Genomic DNA, 19,979 nt, shown 5'->3' on the forward strand with positions numbered 1-19,979 from the left:
TGCACAGTGAAGCTTAAATCGCATACAGAGCCAGCTCACCACTGCGGCAGCAAGAACCTCTCTATCTGAGCAGCCGTACACATCTTCCATTTACCCTAGTTCAGTCATCAGAGCTCAACCACCTGCGCACATCTCGAAAGAGAGGACTCCAAGGTGGCAGAAGACAAGACTTCTCTTTTGCCAGTGCCCCAGCCCTCCAGAGAAAAGTTTTCTCAAGAAAAGCTGTTTGCTTCACAAAAAATGTCTTGTCCCTGAGGAGGGATCCCCACGTGCACTGCCCAAGCTGCTGAGACCTTCTCTCTATCCTTTTTTTCTCCCTCTTTTCCCTCCCACAAGACTTTCCCACTCTTCATCACTACCATCAGCTTTCCCAACAAACTAAGAGGGCTGAGGCTAGAACAAAAATAGCCAGCATTTGACATCACATTCCCCAACAATGTGTCTTGGTAATCAGGACAAATCCAGTCTCAGCTCCTGGCAAAGCTCCTCCTGGAAGAAGATGACCTCTCAGACTAGGTCAGCATGAGATGGGAGCTCACTTGCTCCTCAAAACAGAAATGTGAAGGAATAATAATAATAATTAAAAAAAGTACCTAGGGTCTTATTCTGTTCACACTTACAACCAGCTCCACACTGGGGAAATCCAGCTGATTTCCTTGGAGCTGCTCACAGTTGACATCACCATGAGCACCAGAAGAGTCAGGCCATTCACTGTGCGTGCTTCACAGCACTGGCTCGAGGCCATAATGATCTGATCTCAATCTACATTTTCATTAAGCTTGTGGGTGGTTCAGAGAGAGGGTTTTATTGGGCTCAGAGACAATAGGGTGCAGCTGTGAAGTTTGCATCCGGATCTGAACTTGCAAAGAGTTCAAATCCAGGGTTTTGGGTCAGATCCATCTCAAGCATTAGTTTTCTAGATATCAAAATACCACCCTTGGGACTTGCAAAAGCAAAGCCAATTCTGGCGCACAACGGTGTAACAGCATTGCCCTCCATGGAGTCTGTCCTGATTTACACTAGGGAGAGATCAAAATTCATGCCAGGGCAGCAGGGAAGTTGTGCTTTATGTTCATTGCCATGATTCCAGTGGACACAATAACATCTGCTTGCTCCAAACCAGGAAAATATCCTAATGTGCTTCCCATCCATTGGTTATTATTGCCAGAAGAACTCTAAGTGCATTTTGAGCTACTATTTTTGTTTCGGGAAGCCATGCACAGCTCCTCTGCTTTCACATCCAAATGGTCTTTTTCATCCTCCTCCCCTTCTCCCTGGCAGCTGCTCGTGCTGCATCTGTGCCTGCTGTGCGAACCGTGCGAGCGGTGTGTTTTTATAGCTGGGAACTGGCAGTCGGTGTCCTGGTACCTGCTGTGCTCTGGCTGCTGCTTCGCTGCAGCTCCGCGCAGGTTTCACCACGCTTCGCAGGACTCCCAGCGCCACACAGGGCTGTGCTTTCGGGAAGGGTGTTACTAAAGCTTCAGGATCAGGGACCGAAAATCCGGCAGGGAGGAAGCACAACCTCAAGCTCACGTACAACTCTGCGTTGAGCGTGCCTTTGCCAAACTCAAGGGCGCACGAGCTGGGGATGGCTTTCCAGAGACACCCCATGGTGAGGCCACGGGTGTAACCGAAGCCCAGGAAAGCTCCCAAGGACCCAGCGGCTCTGACCCAGCTCCCAAAGCGATCGAGATATGCAGAGCCGCAAGCCTTTGGATCCAAAAGAGAGGGAGTTACTGCAAGAACAAGCACAGGGCTGCTCAGCAGCAACAGCCCGTGCTCACACCACCAGCCCTTTGCAGAAGGGAGGTAAACGGAACGAGCATTAAAGGAGATTTAAGCAGCTCCAGAGCTCTCGTGTTTGCCATGAGCAAAGCTGGACAGTCGCCAACAAGCAAGTGATGGACAGTAACTAGTTGCCTTGCCAGACCAGACTTCCAAAGGCTTTAGCACAGTAGGATGCAGGGTGGCTCCTTGCAGCCATCTCAGCGGACTTTTCTGGGACTCAGATGTTCCCCCAAGAATTATTTTCTTTAAAATCACGGTAAGCGCACATGGGCATCGTTAAACGCTAATAATACTTTTGAAGATCAGCAATATGACAGCATTGAAACCTCTAATTCACCTCTATCAGTATATCAGGTGATCCTAATTCTCTCCGTTCACAAGGTTTTTGCAGCCCCGAGGCACCTGGTGCAACGCCTGGCTGCCCGTCCTGCCGCCCTCCCAGGGGCAGCCAGGCATCGCTTCACACTCCCACCCTTTGAGAGCCCGACGCCCTGACAGCTAAGCGTATTTGGGTTTTGGCTTGGGAAAAGCCAAAAATTAAATATCTCAGCTCACAAACCTGCCAGTTGCTCACTATTTGAGGCAGAGCTATGAAAAGCAGCTGCAAAATCTCTGCTCAGCTAAGTGAAACTGGTCTCACCTCAGGAGGTATAAGCAAAACAACAGCTCCTTTTCCTGCAGGCGTGCCAGCTTCAAAGCACCAATCCTCATTTAGCAGCAGAGTACACAGATTCAGTCATTTCCAAAGAAGAGTTTTGTTTGAGAACGATTAGGCAGGATTCTCGCTTCAAGATATACTTATTAGAAATATTAGAAAATACACAAGCGCCTCTCGTAAGAAATATTAGAAAAATACGCAAGCCCTTCTCATAAGCAAGATGCTAAGATTTTGAGAGGTGGGGGCTTACCACCAGGGTTTCAGCTGGAAAACCAGACCTCTATAGAGGCTAACGGATGCTACAAGCGGACTCCTCCCCGCACAGGAGAGAAAAGGGAGCTCCAACACTCTGCCCCATGGGAAGCCTGACCTGACAACTTCATGGTATAGAAATCCAGAGGCAGGCAGAGGCTTCCAGGCAGTTTCCACCTGATCCTGAGGATGAAGGACCAAGGAGCATCAAAGCCACCAGCATCCCTGTACGGCCGGCACGCTGGAGCTTAAGAAACACATTTAAAATTAACAACTACTTGTGCGAAGCCATTAACATCACATTTAGCGTTGAAGCATCTGTTATCTTTGAAAGAAACCTCCCAGCAAAATCACAGGAGGATTGCTGATGAGAACTGTTATCTCTCTTGTGTGGCGGGATTAACATCGCTAGTGACCACCTCTCAGTGCACGTCAGCCCTCGCTGCCCCCAGCAGCGTCCTCTGGTTCGGGCAGGCTCGGTGACATCCCTGGGTGCTGGCAGGGAGCTCCAGCACCAGGGCTGTGCGGGGAATTTGGCCCAGTATGTTTAAGTACGTTCAGTTTAAAAGGTCAGGTTGAGAAATGTTTGCACGCTCTTTGTGTCTGGAAATAGGAGGTAAGCGCAGCCATTAAGCATAGCTAAAATACATTTTAGTAAGAGATTCTTGGAAAGTCTAATGGTCTCCAGTGTCTTCACCTTTGGCCAAGAGCAAAGAAAGACTCGCTCCCACTTAGTCCATCTCAATCACAAACAGGGGGCCTTCTACAGCTGCATAAAACTGATGCTGGTGGGAATTAATACATACAAAAATTCCTACGGAAAGCCAGTCCATCCCCTCCTTACTGCAGGGAAAACAGTGATGATTTTTTTTTTTTTTTTTTAATTATTTTTCTTCTTCTTTTAACTACCAGATACAGGCTCCAGAGTTGGGAGCAGCAGCACTGCTGCCCCTACCACTGAGCTAGCAGGCGACCAGAGACAACCCCCTGCCCGCCCTCCAGCTCCTCTCTCAGCATCACCAACAACTGGAACCGTCTCTTCCTCTCCCAGCACAGTGCTGAGGACGGTGAAACACCAGTTTGCTGTAAACGTTTCTCATGCTGCCTGATTAGCACTATTTAATGAGGTATCAGAAAAATATGAAATGAGGCCAGATGAGATTATGCACCTTGTCTGTGCTGCAAAATGCCCCTGTGATTTCTAATCAAATTACTTGGGAACTGTGTAATAGACAGCGATGTACAGAAAATTTTTGTTAATCAATTATCCTGACAACTTAAAAGACAGAAAAATGCACATTCACCAAATAGATTACGTTACTGTGACATTTCTATTAAAGTCAGATTTGTTTTAGGTGACACTTGCTAGCAAGGATAGCGAGGGGACACTGCAAAGCAAAGAAACCTCCACAGAACCGAAGAGTAGGAGAATTCAAAGCATTTCTCCACGTATCTAAGCAAAATAAAATAAAATAAAAAAATAAAAAACAAACGTCCTACAGATCTCACTGCTACAGGATCTCATAGAGGCCAAGAGGCAGCAGGATTCAAAAGCATCACATATAAAGATGTAAAGTGAGAATATTGGGAGTTCTAATATGAAGTGTTGAAAAAAAAACCCAGAAGCTTGGACAAGCTGTACAGCCCCTCTTGCTCCAGAGCTTTTGGTAAAATATAACCACCAAGAGTCAAACGCCAGTCGCCCCTTCAGCAACGAGCCCAGCGCCTGTGCCCTCAGAGCAGGTGTCCAAGGGACATCACTGCTGGGGCGGGCTGAGGGCAGGATTAGTGCTCTGGGGGTGCCCGGCAGGAAAGCCTCAGCTCCGCCAGCCTTCTGCAGGTCTGCACAGCCCACGGGTCCTGAAGGAGAAATAAATAACAGAAATAAAAAGGGAAAAGTCACCCAAGTGGAAAGAGCAGAACCAAACCGGGCAGGAATTCCTTCCTCTCACTCGCCCTTACAGAACAGCAGCCGGCAAGCCCACAGCTGCCCGCTTCAACCCCGACGACCCTGGCAACCTCCCTCTCTGGCCACAAACCTTAAATCCCGTGGCAGGGGTGTCACGCCAGCTTTCAAAACTGGAGCAAGAAGCAGAGCCAGCCCTAACGCGGCAGCTGCTCCAGCACGGTCCCAGGTAGGCAGAAAGCTAAGAGCACACACCTGGCGCCCAGCCAGCCCAGCGCCGCCAACATCTGGCTTCACTTTATGCTTTCTGTTGGCGCTGTGCATCAGGATACGGAGCACCCACATCTTCCTCTGCAGTTATATCCTCTCAGGATCCTCGCTACAGCCCCTTGCTTTCAGCTGTTGTGTTTTATTTGGTTTGCGCTAAAAAGTGTTCTTTAATTAAACAGTCATTTTTTTTCTGGGTATGTTTCTGATTGTATCATATTTAAACCAGACCCCTGAGTCCAGATCAACATCTCTGACACAAACCAGAAAGCTCTCCATAGAACAGTTTCCCAAACCTTAATTACTATTTTTTTAAATATGTTACTGCTTTTCTACTTTAGAGGCCAATACAGGGTCTTGGGACAGAAAGCTTGAAGCTGCATCTTGAAATTGCCCACAAATTCAGGACGGCAGCGATGCCAGGTTCCTGCCCTATTAACTTGGGCAGGTGCTGTTAGGAAACCGCTGGTATCTCACATCCAGTTCGGTCCCTGACTCTCGAGCTCGGGTGATAAACAGGGCTGTACGGACTCTTTCACAATGTGGAGAAACACTCAAGATCCCTTGCAGCAACTTCACAGAAACCCTCTGTTCTTTCTCCCATCGCTTGTGTTTTTACTCTTAGGTTACCACCTCCCCTTGAATATTTGAGTCTATCCAGAACTTTTCCAGGGCAGCTAGCAGGTGCAGAGCTGGGGGATTTTACAGTCTGGGTTTTGGAAATCCTAGCTGCAAAATGCATCAGACTGGAGGGCGCTGCTTTGCTTGCCTCAAGGCGTTTCCAGAAGAAATAGCCAAGCAAATGGTAAGGAGGCACCACGGCAGCTGAGCTGCGGAAGCCAGCCCTGCAATGCAATTAAACAGACAGCCTTCCAAAGCCCTCGTTAATTGTCTGCAGGCAAAGGGAAGCGCTGTCCGGCGAAGGAAGTTGGATCAGGGAAAAGCTCAGGGAGTTCAGCAGGCTGCTGATGAGCGGATTATGTTACTGTTAGTTCTTAGACTTCCTTCCATAGGGACACTTACATATATTGAAGCCCGCATGAAAAAGCCACGCGCTCTCCAGACTAGCCAGCATTTAAACCATAGATCTAAACCTTCGGATAACGAATAGAAAGGCAGATACAAAGCCTCATTCAGCATCACTGCATATGAGCTAATAAATCCTTCTTGGAGTTTCCAGGAACCCAGTGCACCTCGATTGCATACCAGTGCTTTTCTTTCCAATACACATTGTCAACACAATGACATAAGCTAGCACATACATCCCAATACGTGCACCTCTTGTCCAGCTCTTCGTTTCACTTGACTCACCATAAACATGCTACTCCCACTCTCTTTTGACTTCAACTGTCATTAATCTTTCTTCTTGGGAAAGTTTCAGCCATCAGTTAGCCTAAACCTACAGCAATGAAGTCATGCTCGCGGGGCTGTCGGGGGAACTGACTCAGAGGGGCAGTGACTCACCCGCCTGAGACAAACTTGCAAATCTCCATACGCTCATTCCTGGATTGAGCCGGTCCGGAGGGCCGTTTTAAGACACTGGCCACTAAAATGTTTTGGGGAGAGTTTAGCACAGATGCATCGGGAACACTGGAGAATTAAGCGGTGGGGCACGTGAACGTGAGCGCACGCGTAGGTGAACGCCGGTCTCCACGCTTGCAGCTCCCTGCTGATGTGCCTCAAGATGAGAGGCGAAGGTGCGAGCCGTGTCTTTGCGGCAATCTGGGAAGACTTAGCTTTTGCTCCCATTCCCATGCTTCTGTCACACATCGAGGCTAAAGCTAGGAGGAAATCTAGACCGGAGAGGAACTTCCAGAACCGCTCTTTGGCAGAGCTACCCAGGAGCAGACACGCTGTAAGGACAGTTTTGTTTGGCAGCTTGCTTGTAGGAATATATATGTATATATTTTGATACCTTTGGCAAATAAAGGATCATAAAAAGAAAAGTTGGTTGGCCTTCCTGGCTGGGCAAAGCACATACTTTAGGTTAAAAAATAGACTCTGAATTGAACAGGATGAAGCAAGAAAAGAAACGCTTTACCTGCCTCCAAACCTGCCTTACGTATCACTGATGCCCCAAATCGGTGTCAGGGTGAGGAGAACACATTACCACAGACAGGGGTTGGCCAGCAAAACACAGGCGTGCCACACCTTTAGGGAAACATGTTAGAGACTAGTATTTTTTCAGTCGGGTCCAGAAAAACATTTATTAATCTGCTCTCATAATCTGGAATGAATTTCACCCGCTGTAAATCACTGGGCTGACAATGCAAATGAGGCAAAAGAGCAACCACATGTTTCACTGTGGAGTTGTTCTCTTTTCCTTTTAATTGCCTGACATGAATCCCAAAGCCCGCAGGCTTTCCCTTGCTGCACACCCCACCCCCCACCCCCCCCCCCAGTTTCTCACTAGCCTTGGGACTGTATCAGCACCTTGACAATTAATGTGATTTTTTTTTCACATGGAGAAGGAAACTGCTCGATGCAGGTCTTCTCTGAAGCACTAAGACAACTCCTAAGCATTGCCTCAAAAAGTGCATGCTTTTTGCACATGCCTAAAAAGCCTACTTCAGCACGATAGATGCATAACATAAGTTGCAGACTAATAAAATGGTGTCGCTTCTGTGTGAAATGCCCATAAAGGTAATTGGCCTGTCCCCTACATCATCTGCATTGCTTCAAGAGCGCTCCAGGACACCAGTGCTTGGCCAACGCATGGCAGTCCAAGAAAGAACAGCAACCCACATGTGTAAAGGATGTTTACGAACAAGATCCTAGCAGAAAACATCTACAAGCACGCAGCCATCCAGAGGAACTAAGTTATGGCGGGCTCCACCAAGCCAGCCTGCTCTTTTGGGGATGTGACACTTCGTCGCAATGCTGCACGTGGTGAAAGCCCGTGACACTTTTGTGAGAGCAGGACTGGTGCTGCAGGGCTGGCCCAGTGAACGTGAGTTACAGGGAATGAGCCCACCGATGACACTGGGTTTTACACCAGACACTGCACAGGATCTGGAAAGACACTTGGGAGATTCCTGCTCTTAGGCATCCATACGCTCTCTGGCATCCTACGAGGAGCCTGCCTGTGAGGTTTTGTCGAGCTATAATACTTCAGAAATCTAGTCCTAAACACATAAAGTAATAACGAAGTTATTAGCACAAAGAACTGATGATGTTTTGCAGAGATTCCCACAGATGTTACTAGAATGTTGTCATTTACCTTGCAAAACAGCTGTCCATGAGAAAAGCATTTGCTAAGCAAACAACACATCCACACACTCATGGTGGCATTTTAATACCGTGACAAAGTGCGTGCAAGTGGCACCAAAATTCGCCTTTATCACGTTTGCAAGGTGTTGGCGCCTGGTACTGCAAAACTCAGACCCTCCACCCAAAGGCAGAGGCAGGTGAGCTGCTGCCTGTTCATTACCAGTTCTGTACCATAAAAGAAATGCCTGCAATGCTTTACAGCGTGTGAAGCATACTACCCGAACCACAAAAATCTCTGCCTTGGGCAGCTTAAAATATTAAACAACCACGGTTAGGTACAGCTGGTGAGACAGAGGAGGATATAGGTGCTTTTGCTGCTCTGACAAGGCAAAGCTGGAAAGCAAACTGCGGTGAGCAGCTGTGCTTGACCCCAAGGGACCTCTAGACAGATGTGGAGCAAATCAACCTTAAATTAAACGACCTCGACTGAAAAAACCCCCAACATATGGGTAGAAGGACCAAAAGAGATACAGGTGGAGTACCAAGATCCTGGTTGAATACTCGAGCCACTAACCACATAGACACAAGCTCAACCGCGCTGTGTCCAGCTCTGGGGCCCCCAACATCAGAAGGACATGGAGCTGCTGGAGCGAGCCCAGGGGAGGCCACGAAGATGATCCGAGGGCTGGAGCACCGCTCCCCTGGAGACGGGCTGGGAGAGCTGGGCTGGTTCAGCCCGGGGAAGAGGAGGCTCCGGGGAGACCTTAGAGCAGCTTCCAGCACCTACAGGGGCCGTCAGGAAACCTGGGGAGGGGCTTTGTACAAGGGCCTGTGGTGACAGGACAAGGGGGGTGGCTTTGAGCTGGAAGAGGGTGGATTTAGATTAGAGATGAGGCAGAAATTCTTCCCCGTGAGGGCAGCGAGGCGCTGGCCCAGGCTGCCCGGAGCAGCTGTGGGTGCCCCATCCCTGGCAGTGTCCCAGGCCAGGCTGGACGGGGCTGGGGGCAGCCTGGGCTGTGGCAGGTGTCCCTGCCCATGGTGGTGGGGGGGTGGAACTGGGGGGGCTTTAAGGTCCATTCCAGCCCAAACCATTCTGTGATTCTATGACAAATGGACAAGTCAAGAGAAAAAGTGCTTAGACAAGGGAGAGCTCTATGCCTTCAAGCTCTCCTTTGGACAGTAGCACATCAGAGGGCAAAGGATCCCTGCAAGCCAGCCAGCTGAATCTTACTTATTTGCAAGCTGTGAAATCCATGCCGACAGAAAATAGTGGTGTTTTCGCATTTTGAGCTAAATTTTACCAAGAAGTTCCACAGGAAGTTATGTTAAGAAAAGTTCGTTCGTTGTCTTTTTTTTTTTTAATCATTCCTCAAATAGAAGCCATATTAAAAGTATAAATATACAGAGTATTTCAGAGTTTCCCTATCCTAACTAGCAACATCACCACCAAAAAAAAAAAGAAAATAAAATTAGAAAACACAGAACTGTTTTCAGTGAAAAACAAATTCACTTCCCTAATCTTCTTCCCTAGGCTGGGACAGCCACCCTGTGAGACAGCATTACCCTTCTCAGGGGTGGTGAAGGATCAATAAACCTTTATAAACCTGACCTTCCAAATCAGAGGATTCCTGTGTTATGGGAACAACTACAGGGTTAGGCAGTTTATACTTAGTTTTTGATTTTCATGCTTTGCTGGTCATAAGCGGAGAGCTCTGCGTTGGCTCCTCAGCCTTTCCCTGTCCCATCATCCATCCTTGGCAGATGCGGCCAAGAACAGATTCGAGATGCTTCCAGCCCACAGGGAAACGCTGAGCGCTCACAGCACCATCCCTGGAGCCTCCAAAGTCTTGGCATGGGGGGTCCGGCATGTGTTAAAGAGACTTCTCAAGCCAGTTGCAATGCTTTCATGCTTTAATACCTCTCCACCCAAGCCTCAAAACCACCACAAAAATGAGAAACAATGTCAAAACCCATGAGAAACCAAGCAGAAATCGCAGCTGCCCCCCCTCGGCGGCTCACCCATCCAGGCATGCACACAAGTGGCCAATCTGCCGCAGTGCTGCGTCAGCGCAGAAACGTTTGCTCCCCATTAACTGACTCATAAGTTGGAAATCCACAAGCCATCACAAGAGCCTTGACGCATTTGTTGAGCTGATGGTCAGGAACATTATATTCTGATAAACACAGGACCTAAGAGGGAGTGCCTAAATCTCACTTGAAAATAACGTTTTCTGCCAGTGTGGGAAAGAAGCGTCCTAGTCTTCCCTCCTCAGAGGGACACCCCACCATGCCCACAAGCTCCCAAGATGCTTTCCAGGCCTGCTGATGACTCTTGCTCCCAGTGTACTGCAGAGAGAAGTGGGGTGTGTTCATATGCTGCGGTGCTCTGATGGGAAAAGAGAGATGAGCTACCTCTGGAACAGAGAATAAAATATCTAACCGGGCTTCTAACATCCAGCCCAGCATCTCTGCATGCTGCACAACAACCACCACGAACACAGCACCGCTCCGAGCGCCCCAGGAACCTCAGCCTGATGGCCAAGCGAGGCAGGCATGCCCCACAGCCCCCCTTTCCAGCTACATCTCTTAATCCCATGCATACTGGTTTTGGTGCTCGATAACACAATAGAAAACCCACCTAAAAATTGAGAGGGAAATCTGCTGCCCAAGCGAGTGTGTGTGGCAGGCCACAGCTGTAGCTTCCATCGACAGCTGAATTATTCCCTATTTTTAAGGTTGCATGGCTCTCCTTTGAAACATCGCCTTCAGCGTTTGGATGCCCAAATATTACTAAACCAGTGACTCCAAATCCCACAAGGCAGCTTTGCAAACTAGCTCCATAAATGTCATAAAGATATTCCTGGGAACTGGTTCTATCCAGAGACAAACATGCATCCAGCAAGAAGAACTGAGCCCAAGCTGTTGTGCTAAGCAGAAAAAAAAAAAAAAAGAACAACCCCAAACCCAAAAAAACCAAATCTCTTCTCTAGTCAACAGCCTTTCAAAACCAATTACAAAGCCTCACAGGCCTGGGGATGCGACCTGAACTGGCAAGTCTGGCAATTCTCTGGCTGTCAGAACAAAACACTGCGAGGACTGCTGTTGTTGGGAATTTTGCCACTTGAAAATAAAAAAATAACCACCAAAACAAAATTTAAAAAAACCAACCCCCACCACTTTTAGAACTTTGTCATCTTGCCGTCTGTTAGAAGTGAGATTGTGGTTGTTTGCATAAGCTTCTGGCACAGACCCAGCTCTCCGCAGCGTAAATACAGCCGCAGAACATCAGGCTTTTCAGAAGTTGTTTCTTCCGAGTGTGTTAATGTGGCTTTTCAGGCGGTGGGAGATGGAGAAAGACTATCTTCAAGGAATCCTGTGTTAGTCTGCTTTATATAAAACAGCACCAAACAGCAGCCAAGTTGTCTCAATTTCCGACTCCGACGTAAATGTTTACCAATCTCATTGAGAACCCATTGCCTGACATTCTGACAACGGGGGTTGTTGAAATTAGAGATGCTCGGGTCTTTCGGGGAGCTTTGCAGGGTCAGGTTCCCAAAGCTTGCTTTGCAGCCGTCCTCCGGAGCCTGGCCTGGCCATTCTCCCGAACACCGCGTGCCTCCAGGCTATCACCAAACTGCACGGATGTTTCCAAGGGAGATGGGTCTAAACCAGAGGATCAGATCCAAATAGCCTTAAAGTAGATATGAAATCCAAACCAAAGAATTTAAGCTTCAGACTTGTCCATCTTTCCTCTTACAGGATGAGAAGAAACTCCACCTTCCCACACCTCCAAAAGTGAAGTACTTTAACGTCGAGGTCTGTCTGCTGCAGGCATCCAAGCCAGTATGTTAGAGATTTACTGTCTGAAAAGAATCAACCGTGTTGCTAAGGATCTGGACTGGGACCCAGGAGGCTTGCGGTCAGTTCCATACAGCTATCCAGCGTTCATCTCTCTCACAGAGCAGTGTATGCCCACGTCGAGCCCAAATCTTGGAACAGAGACATTCTTACACAGCAAACAGCCCACCCCCAGCCACCGCCAAGGGGGCGAACGGAGAGACCTGCTCTGCAGATGCGGTTGAGACAGGCCACAGACCAAACAAAGGTTTGGAAACCTGAAAGCTTTTTGTCAGGCAGGCACGCTCAGGTTTGGATCTAAAGTCAACGACTTCAGCTGACCCATAAAACCCACCCCAACTCGCAAGCACAAGAAGCTGACATTTGTGTCAGCTCTGCATAATGGCAGACCCTTCCCCAGCCTCTGACGGTTTGCCCGTCGATCCCTTTTAATGCTTCGTAATAAGCGAGCTCAGTCGTTTCGAAGCCATTCTGCTTGCAACAAGGGAATCCATCCCGTTCACCCTACCAAATGTTTCCGTTTGCAGAACAGCAGTTGAAACGAAGTGGCCAGGTTCCACCTGCAAACCTGCGGCTGAAGAGCGAGCTCTAGCTCTCCTCCAGTGGCACACACGCGTCTGCCTGAGGGCTCCTTGATGAGCACAAGATGATCATTGCGAAGACACGATGCTGACACCGTTTTATCAACCACCATCTATCTGGATGCTCTTGGGTTTAATTATCTAGATACACACGTGTGTATATGTACATATAATTTCTTTGAAGGTTTGGGCCAGCCCTAGCAGAGCGCAGAAGGGAAGCGCTGCCTGGTCAGCTCGCAGCGGAGCAGCTCCCAAAGGTCAAATCAAGGGAACCCAAAGTACACGTGCCATGGCACAGCCTCGGGTTTTAACATATCTTTCACCTCGAAGGCCGACCAAGCCAAGCGCCTCCCGAGCTATGCCTTGGCAGCTTCCATGGGACTCACAGCCATGGGTCACAGCTACACCTTCCCCACCAGGGCTGTGCAGCCGTCGGCATTGAAGGGGCCGGGAAGCGGCTCCCGGAGCAGGACTTGTGTGTAGTGCCTTAAAGCACCCCGAGATGGTCCCTGACCTGGGGAGATTGCTGATTAAATAAAGAGACAACGCGGGACTAAAGGAAGCTACGAAACTGTCCTGGGCAATTTGTTTGACACTGCCCTAAACACTGACCGCAGCCTGGCAATCAGAACAAGGAAGATGAAACGGCTTCAAAAGTGTTCGCAGATAGTTTACCCCAAGCTTGAGATGCAGCAACAGGAAAGGCTGGGGGTGGGGAATGAACCAAAAAGCCAGAAGGGAATAAAGAAAATCTCCAGAGAAGGAAGAAGCCCTGAGAAAGTTTGGAGAAGCAACAAGAGACAGAGGATGGTGGCACAGATATTGATGAAGGATGAAGCTGCCAGAAGACAAGCACGGCCACGGCAGGGTCCTAAGGTCAGGGACAGACCCTGGTGACACATCGTTTACAACCACACACAAGAGTAGCCAAACAAGGTAAGAGTCTAGAGATGGAACCAGTGGAAACTCAAGCAGCATCTCAGGTGAAGGGCATCTTCAGTGAGCTTGGAGGTGCAGAAAGGGTGGGAGACCACATGGGAACCAGGTAGGGGGCCTAAGGGCAGCAAACAAAGCATTTACAATGAAGTAGAACAATATGTGTTCTGGGGAGAGCGCCATGGGGAGCGAGACCAAGGAAGGAAGGGTTTATGAGTTTTCCCTTGGAAAAAGCTTGTGCAGAAAGGGCAGCAGGGGCTGGAGAGGGTGAGCACGGGGAGCCAGAGCAGTTCAGCCACGGCAGGATTCGACCCCTGCCAACAGCATCGCTGAGGCCATGCTCAAAAGCGCCCTGCAAACCACATGTGAAGCACACTCACCTCCGAGGGCACCTTTCCTGGGAGGGACACCCAGACCCCTCGCTATCCAGCCCTGAAACGCCGAGGTGGATGTCAAACAATGGATTTTCCTTCCTACCATGTGGAGCCAATATGGAAAGCCAGGTGGAAAGTGGTTTACAGTTGCAAGTCAGGAGGCTTCTCATCATGCCAGCTCTACAAATGACATCGCTTCTCAGCAAACTGGCTGGAACTAATGCACAGAAACGCCCAGTTTAGCCGTTACAACATTCTGCAGTGCATTCTAGTTTAGATGTATACAATGCTTCCAGTAACAGACAACACCACGCTCCTCACAAGGATCTCTTAAATTCTATCAATGCAATAAAATCATGGTTCAGGGGGAGCTCTACAAGGTTCAAAAGCACAGGCTTCAGCAGGAGCCACCATGCAAGCCCCTCTTCAATAATAAACCTTTTCCATACATCTGGAATATACACACTCACAAGCTCGCAGCACTTTCTGCTCTCCCTCCCTGGCAAGGTGCACGATTGCACCCTAAGGGATGGACCGTCTTTAACCAGACAATAACTGCCCCAAAGTCCCCAAGACCGAGTCACGAAGCTTCCTTTAATTTGAGATTGGCTCAACCACAGGCAAAGCCAGAGGCTTCGCTACATTAAAGCCGTGCTGTTGTCCTCCTCTCCAAACTTGGGGCTCAGCTGCATTGAGAAAGCAGCAGCAGTTCGTGGGTGCCATACCCTGGAAAGGCATTTCCCAACATCTGTCCCAAAGCGGGCATGGAGAAAACACCATAGGAAATCGAAGTTAAAAGAATTCAGTGGGAAAGGCAAAGCTGGTCTGGTGTCTTCCCTGTGGTATGGCAGGGTGTATAGCGCAGGGGCATGGCTAGCTGCCACTGTGACAGACATCCATCCCCCTTCCTCACTGCCTCACTCCCAGTAAATCCCCAGCCGAATCAACACTCAGGCCAGGTATGGATCACTGTCCAAAACAGCCATTTCTGATCATTTCAAAGTGTACACAAAGGTTTTCTAGAAGCAGAAACAACGAACAAGCCAGGGAGCATCTTTTCAACCTTCAGAAACATCCTGTTCTTTTACCTCCATTTCTCTCCCCATATTCTCTAAAGAAACACGTATTTCTCACGGATGTCCAGTGGTTTTCTCTCTTTTCCCTCCCCGAGGGAAGCCCACCGAGAAGACCCTGTCCATCACAGAATCTGCCACCAGGCTTCCAGCACGACACCACACCACGTTCGTGCTGCCGAGCGGAGCTGCTCCAGCCCCGGGCTCTGCTCCAGCCCCAGCCTGCACCTAAGCAATGCCCACACAAAGTCTCACACGCTCCCACATTTCTTGCTGTTCTTCTCATTTCCTGGAGAGCAAAAGGCAGGCACCGCCGAGAAAGCTGTGAGCAGCCTCGGCTGGGGTCACGTTGGTACACGGAGTTGGGTGAAATGACCCAGCAAGCATCAATAATAATAAAGAAAAATATTAAAGTTGAGTAGCCCTGCTTTAAAGTACAAGAAACTCAACTGCCTATAAATAATCCTGCTACTTTTATTGCAAAGAAAAACATTTTTAAAAGTATAGAGCCCTTTCATTTATGTACATACAGCAGAGATCAAATTTATGTTTCTCTTGCAACTATTAATACGAGCAACTACACCAGCAGAGGCATCCAGGATCCTCACAGTGTTTTAGAAACCCAGAAATATTTATGATCAGGCTTTGGGCCTCTTAATATCTAAAAGGAGTATTGGAGGGAACGACTGGAGAATGCACTTTAGAAGATTTACTTCCCTCCCACTGGGAATTCAGTGTCTGAACCAGGAACAAATTCTGAAATGACATAATATTCCATAAAAGAAAAATATGGCACAAATATTTTGTTTGTACATAAAAATCATAGTTTTAATTAAAAGAAAAAACATATAGCAGTCTTATCAGGGCTTTTGGCAAGAAATAAGTGATACGTTCAGTGTTATACAACCAAAAACTACTGGATTTTTTTTTTTTTACTTCATTTTTATCTATCCCGAGACACATTTCACAAGCAGAGTTATCGGAAGGCTCTTATTCTGGTTTTGCTTAAAAGAATAAAATGGATAATCGTGTTCACTAAGCACATTTTAATTGTGTCACTGCAGATCAGTCCCTTCAAGGTCACTGTCCTGACTCCTTCCCGGAGGCAAGCCACCTCGCAGAACTACTCCAGCCCACCCCTCCATAGCTTGGCTCCTTCTCCAATTTTTGGCATTTGCCTAGTACCTTTGTCCAGTTTTGGTTTGCATCAACTGCAGTTCCAACTAATTTCTCTTGGAACCAAACTCAATGACTCAAACATAACACAGTCCAAGGCATCAGCTTCTGCCTGGTTTTTGGTGGAAATCAGATGACATTTTCCCTTCTACCGCCTTTCGTGTGGATCCCACCCGCAAGTGTGAAATGACCTGAGCTCCTTCAAAGCACCAACCCTGGATGGGTCACGCTCCATTTAGACCCGTATTTGTTCTGTTTAGGCAAAATCCTTTCTCAAGCCAAAAGCAGCACACAGTCTGTGCACCAAAGCTCTCAGAGGTGCCTCTGTGTCTCGATGAAAGCTCACGGAGAGCATTGCATCAAGCGGGCACACTCATCCCTGCCCTGTCCCATCGCTTAATGTTCCCATTATTGCCCAGTGGAGTTCAAGCCTCACTGGGCCCTTGCACAATTCCCTGCAAAACTATCATGTTTTTGTTATCCCGGTTCGCTTTGGCCATTCCAGCAGCCACCACCACCACCAGCATCTCCGGAAAAGGTGGGAGGCCACACTTATTGCCCATGGCTCTGCAAGGCAGCGGTTCCAGCTGCAAAAACCAACAGCTGAAATCACAGAGGAAGGCCAGTGCTCTGTTCTGGTATCCTGATAATACCCCCTGATGCTCCAGCCACCGAATCAAAGCGCATTCAAGCAAGGCTGAGTCACCCCCCCAGTTATTCTGCAGCAGGACCTTCCATGCCCTGCTGTGCCCCTCACGGCAAAGCTCAGCAGGGATCTGCTGGCCAAGCCCCACAGAGCGGGACAGAGCCACAGAGCTCCAAAGATGACTCATGTCACACACATCAGTCTGGGCTTCTGGATTTTATTTTTACTTCAGCAAAATATTCAGCTTGCCCTGGAGCAAACCTATTAGTCATGCTCGCTTCTGGGAACGGTCAGAGTCCAAAAGGGATGAAGAGTTATATGTGGTTTCCTTCTTTTTCATTTGATTATTATTCATCAAGAGTGAAATTCCTTCCTCTGCACAAGCCCCATCTATCATGCATCCTTTGGACGGAATATAGGTCACCTAATTCCACCCCTGAAGAAACAAACATTTGCTGAGAAAAATCCCTTTCAGATTCCTGAGAAACTTTTTGAAACAGAAGAAACCCTTGCTCCTTGGCCTCAATACCCGACACCATCTCATTTTAAGTCAGAAATGCTTGAGTTAAAGCATGCAGTCTCCATCCTTTCAGAGAAGATATACCCAAAGAAAACAGAAACTATCCAAAATAGCAAGTCATATTAACATGGAGGTAGAATAAGACCCAGACAATGATTAAAGGTTTTAGTAGGACCCTCGGGACATTCTACATGCACAAATTACTTGTTGTGTTTATCAATAGTGCTCCATGATTCAACAAAGATAAACCCATCTGCTATAACTTACAGCTATAACTCAGATATAACATGAACCTCCAAGCAACGACACGCAGTCCTAGGGATGCTCTGCGGAATGCGGTGACTAATCACTCCAAGCGCAGACAGTATACCACAGCACCTCCCCAGGCAAAGGGTCTCCAGATCTCCTGCCAAACACGGAGAAGACCTGTCTCTCAGCTCTGCTTCTCCACACGCAGAACAGGCATTTAAGCACTAGACATAGCAAAAAGTAGATGCTTTTCTCATCCTTTCATAGAACAACTTGTCCTAGGGGAGAGGGGTGGGGTGTTCTGATTAATAAGCAAAGTTAAAAGAAGATAAATTCAACTCCAACCCACTTCCAGCCATGGGTGCTTGTAGGGAACCTCCCTCCAAACTGCTCATCCCACATGCTATGCTCATCTCTCTAAAGACCCTTCCTGTTTCCTCTCCATCCAGGTGGGCAGTAAATCACTGGCCATCAGGTCAGCAGCTCTCCCTTAACTGTTTCCCAGCAGAGTCTGCAACTACAGACAGGGCAGATGTTTCATGCAAACACCAACAGCTCTTTGCGGTATTTTGTAGTGGAAAAATTGCCATTTAAGAAAAACCCCATTAAACCCAGCACTGTTTTGCAGAAATTACTTTCACTGGGATGTAAAGAACGTGAAACATTTTGTTTCAGCTGGACCGAAAGTACCTTTGCACTAGAAATATAAATAGCAACTTAATCCGAGCCAGACCTTTTCCCAAAGAGAGAGAATCCCTCAGATTTCCTCCAACCCATCCAGATTTTATCTGACTCGCTGCTAATCCAGCTAACTTCTTCTAAGTTACCAGCAACAGCGAGACAAAAAAAAGAAAATCACCGTGGGAAAACAACAACTTGTTTTAAAATGACTTAACACAGGGTCACTGTCTTCAGACACAACATCCACTAGCAAGATGATGGCATTTATCACTTCCAGTGGCTCTTCTTGTCAGGGTAGCAGGGAAACAAGGGCTTGTGAAATTGGGAGAACGTGACTGTGTCTCTAAGGGATTCAGCAGAATCGCATCTTTGCTGTGTCTGCTTCTCAGCATCCTGTGAGTACCTCTCGGCACAGGGCACGCTGGTGCCATGCGAACTGCTGCTGAGCCTCCTGTCACTCACCCCGCATCAATCTGCTCCCTATCGCTTTGTTTTGTTTTTTAACCCTGGTTGACACTCCCAATTTCCCAGTTCCAGCCAGTACCTCTCAGCACAGACTACAGTTGTCTCCAGTTCAGAGGCAGCGTTGGAGGACAAGGAGATCAAGTGACTTGCACGGAGTCCTGCAAGCTGATCACCCGATGAATTAAAGTTCCTGCCCTGGCTTATAACCGTGCTGGGCTGCAATCACCTGGGCTACAAAATAAACTACACTAAACTATTTCACCAGATTTACAGGTTTTATTAAGTTTCCCCTACTAATATGTTTTAAAGCCAAGACAGGTGCAATAATACATCAGAGGACAAAATCCAGCTCTTGTTTTCCCTAAGCTGTAATGAATGTTAAGGCTCATTACAGCCATACTGATATTGCACATGTGCTTACCTCCGCTACAGACATCTTTGAAGCGTGCAGCCACATGATACCAGACAATATAAGGGACATGAAAAACGTAAAGAAGTAGTAAAAACAACAACAAAAATATAATCCAACCAAGGATTTTGAGTAGACTCATTTAGTGCAGAAAACGTTATTAACAAAGCAGGCATCCTCTCATAAAGCACACGCAGAATCCCACAGATCTCTCAAAGACTCGAGAGGTTACCACTCAGCCTGTGAGATGCAATCCAGGGTAGGACACAGCTACAGTGTGGGACACCAGAAGAAACTGAGGAGGAAAGTGCTGTAATGCATTCTGAGAGGAAAGACACACACAGTTTAGTGGTTTGATCTGTTTTAAAGCACTTCCAGAAGTCTGCCTTTTCTTGATAGTGAGTAATAACTATATATCTAATTAGAATACACTTTGTTACGGCAGCAAATAGATATTATATCTAAAGAAATGAAACAGCAAATCAGAGGCTTTTTTTGGTTTTGTTTTGTTTTTTTTTTAAAAAAAGCTTCAACTAGATTTGCAAAGCATGCACATGTTTGCATTTCACAGCAGGGCTGAGGAGCACAAAGGTGCTTTGATTCCACAACTCTTCCAAAACACAACCTCCAGCAAATCTCCAGCTGGAGACAGAGAAAAACCATTAAGACCAAACAAACAAACACACACACACCCCCACCCAGAATAAAATAACCCAGCCAGAAAACTGCCCAAACCATCCCAACTCCCCCTCACTGTTCCCTTCAGGAACAGGCTCACAGATCCTGCTGGCTGATAGGAAAAGGGCCAAGCCCCGGCCAGCTCTCCCTCCCACCTATTCAGGAGGAGCAGGTGGGACATGGGACGGGAAGAGCAGGGGACAGGGCAGACCCCGTGATGTACCCTCCCAAGAGCACAGGGCTCGCTCTGAC

General features: G+C 47.9%; 1 protein-coding gene across 2 annotated transcripts in view; it reads right to left on the minus strand.

Annotated features, from left to right (window-relative positions):
• Positions 1-19,979, minus strand: part of ZNF469 (zinc finger protein 469) — a 239,719-nt gene that overhangs the window by 154,496 nt on the left and 65,244 nt on the right. Inside the window, exon 1 of one of the 2 annotated variants that reach the window (XM_080410621.1) lies at positions 18,720-19,685. The exons of the other annotated variant lie outside the window; for it this stretch is intronic. The gene's annotated coding sequence lies outside the window, so the exon portion shown is untranslated. Of the gene's footprint in view, positions 1-18,719; positions 19,686-19,979 lie in introns of those variants that run through there. 2 annotated transcript variants of the gene reach the window in all.

This window comes from Falco punctatus (assembly GCF_963210335.1).
Source record: "Falco punctatus genome assembly, chromosome: 14".
Lineage (NCBI taxonomy): Eukaryota > Metazoa > Chordata > Aves > Falconiformes > Falconidae > Falco > Falco punctatus.